Raw genomic sequence first — 2837 nt, forward strand, 5'->3', positions numbered from 1 at the left:
TGGGATGTTTTCGTGATGCACATTTTCTTTACATAAAACTTCCTCTTATACATGAGTTGCTGTGCATTTGTTTCTCCAAATCTATTCCCCTTTCGCCTGAGTGACACGAGATTCTGTTCCCTGGCCTCCCTGGTGGGGGGCCAGGTCTCTCACTTCTGGGATGTCCCCGTCACCTTCTTAAAAGGAAGCTGGGTGCCCTGGATTCTGTCCCACTCGTGAGCCACAGCCCACCGTCCAGATGATGAGACGCAGGGGTGGGGAATCAGGTGGAAGGGCCCTGCAGAGCCCCACGACCACACAGACCAGTTCTGGGCAGTTTGTGAGAGAGAAATTTTGTATGTCTTCCCTTGACGCCCTGTCTGGTGCTGTGGCACTGTCCCCTGCATCAACAGCAAGTCAGACCCTGAGGAGCCATACGATTGTCACGGATGAATTGTCGGAAGTCCGATTGACATGCGTTCCTTCCTAGTCTTATCCTCAGTCCAGAAGTTCCACTGAGACCTGTTAGCATAATAGCACACAAGCCTCCACTGATAAGATGGGTGCTTTGGCCCGGAATTGAACATAGGTTCCTGGGAGGACTGCTGACGCCCCACTGCCTTCCCTATCTTCTTTAAACCGCCATATTTGGGGGGCTCTTTGTCACAGCAGCTGAGCTTGCTAATACGCACTTCTTCCGGGCAAATATCTTCCAAGCCTTTTCCCTGAAAGGCAGAACCTCCTCACTGGAGACCAAGGCTTATCACTGGGAGTGGTATGTCCCCCCAAAATGGTACGTGGGAATTCCTCAGGATTTAACACAAGATTCTTAAGTCAGGAAGTTCCCCTGAACTTCCGGGGGGAGGTTTCCTACCAGCCTCTCTGCGGGGAGGCAGCCTGCTGCCCTGAAGAGTGCAGCATAAAAACCCTACGGGGCGGTTCTACACTGCCCTGCACGCTGGCTGAATTGGAATCGACTTATTTTTTTTAAGTTACCGTAACCGAAAATGTACAAAATTCCCGTGACCCATGAGGCATTTCATGGTCCCGTGTCTCTAAATCTGATGGGGGGGGGGGGGGGACATTTTTGACAGACACAACATTTTGGGGATGGGAACACGACTGGTATTTGTGTGGAGGTGGTGGTGTTGGGAATGATGGTGGCTCCACAGCGCAAGTGCAGGCCCCCGCACAAACGTCCTGATGAAGCTCCCAGGGGGTCTGGAGCTGCGTGCAACCTCAGTCTCTCCTCGGCTTCCGGTTGGGGTTACTACCTGTACCCCTTATGCAGAAAAGGTAAGCACATGACTCGGTTCTGGCCAATGAGAGCCTGCCACCTGCCCTGACTGGGCATATAACCCAGATCTGCGGCGGTGGAGGGGAGGCACGTGACTGCGTTCTAGCCAGTGAGACTCAGCCCTGAGATTGGAAAGTTCTATTAGAACTTTAACAGTAGCTGGCCTTGGAGGACGCAGCTCAGGCACCATCGAAGCGGCTTGTTGGCAGCCAGGGGCAGAGATGCGCGACTCACCTTGTGACCTCAGGTCCCCCGATTCTCTCAGGTTCGTCTGCGACCCTAGGAGGAGTGGCAGCAGAATGTGTATTCTGAGCACAAGGGATTCCCCCCTTCCCCAACCCAGGGCTAGGGAAGTCCTCGCCACAGTCCCACTCCCCCCAGGTGAGGTGGGCTGGGCTGGGGAGGGTCCACTTGGGCTGAACTTCATCCTGTTTTCCATACTCAGAATGCCCCCCCTGGAGGTGGTTAGTGAGGGTCATAGGAAAGATACTGAAAAACGTGGGGGATGAAAGAGACAAGGGTGAGCAGAGGTACGTGTTAAAGAGAGAGACGGGGTGACGGGGTGAGACACACACACATTCACTCTGCTCCCTCAAAGTTCTGCTCACGTGCCCCCCCTTAAACCACCCCCTTTCCTTCTCCACACCCCTAACCTCTTCCGGTCCGTATGTTTCTTCTTAATACTTGTCCCTCCCGGGCAGTCTTGTGTTTTGCTCATTAGTCTCAGGTGCCCTGGTGACTGAGTGTTTAAAGCCCCCAGCGGCTAATCCAGTGGTTGGTAGCTTGAACCCACCAAACGGTCCATGGGAGAAAGGTGTGGCAGTCTGCTTCCGTGAGCATTCGAGTCTTAGAAGCCCCACTGGGGACATTGTAATCTGTCCTACAGGGTCGCTAGGAGCCGCGTGGACTGGACAATAGGTTTTACTAGTCTATTAGTCTGGGCCCTCTGGTAGTGCAATGCCGGCTCCATCAGGGCAGGGCATGTGTTGTGTTTATTCTCTACCCGAGGGTCCTATGATGGGGCCAGGTACACAGTAGGCGCTCAAGGAATGACACTCATAGCAAACAGTTGCACCGCATTTCCCAAGGCAGTGTTCTCAGCTCTAGGTTGATAGACAACCATGTTTAATCCTTTGCAGAGAAGCAGCGAGGTTCAGAGAGGTTGACTGGCCCCAGGCCACACAGCGGGGCTGGGCTCAGAACCCTGCGTACCTCGCTTGGGAGGACATCCTGCTGTCCTTTCAATGAGACGGGGAACAACCAGATGCGACCCCACTCATACCCACGGAGTCCCGCCCCTGCACGCAGAGGCCAGACGCGTGCAGATGCGGGGGTGGGAGGGTGACGGGGAAGATAGAGTGGGGAGATGGGACTTACTGATCTTCGATCCCTGGGGCAGAGAGGCGCCCGAGACGCAGCGGTTAGAGTTTTGCCGTTTAGAGGGATCGAGGGTAACCCTGCAGTGTGAGGAAGGTGTTGAGGGGGAGGAGGAGATTGGGGGCGGGGAGCGGGATACAGAAGACAGAGCAGAGTAGAAGACAGGTTAGCGCCCCCGCAAGCC

At 54.8% G+C, this 2837-nt stretch overlaps 1 protein-coding gene across 1 annotated transcript in view; it reads right to left on the reverse strand.

Moving 5' to 3' along the window:
* The window catches only part of MARK4 (microtubule affinity regulating kinase 4), a 28780-nt gene that overhangs the window by 1794 nt on the left and 24149 nt on the right, over positions 1–2837 (reverse strand). The gene's annotated exons all lie outside the window — the stretch shown is intronic.

Source organism: Echinops telfairi, unplaced genomic scaffold, assembly GCF_000313985.2.
Source record: "Echinops telfairi isolate 266 unplaced genomic scaffold, ASM31398v2 ScPeMD7_655;HRSCAF=1070, whole genome shotgun sequence".
Taxonomy (NCBI): Eukaryota; Metazoa; Chordata; class Mammalia; order Afrosoricida; family Tenrecidae; genus Echinops; species Echinops telfairi.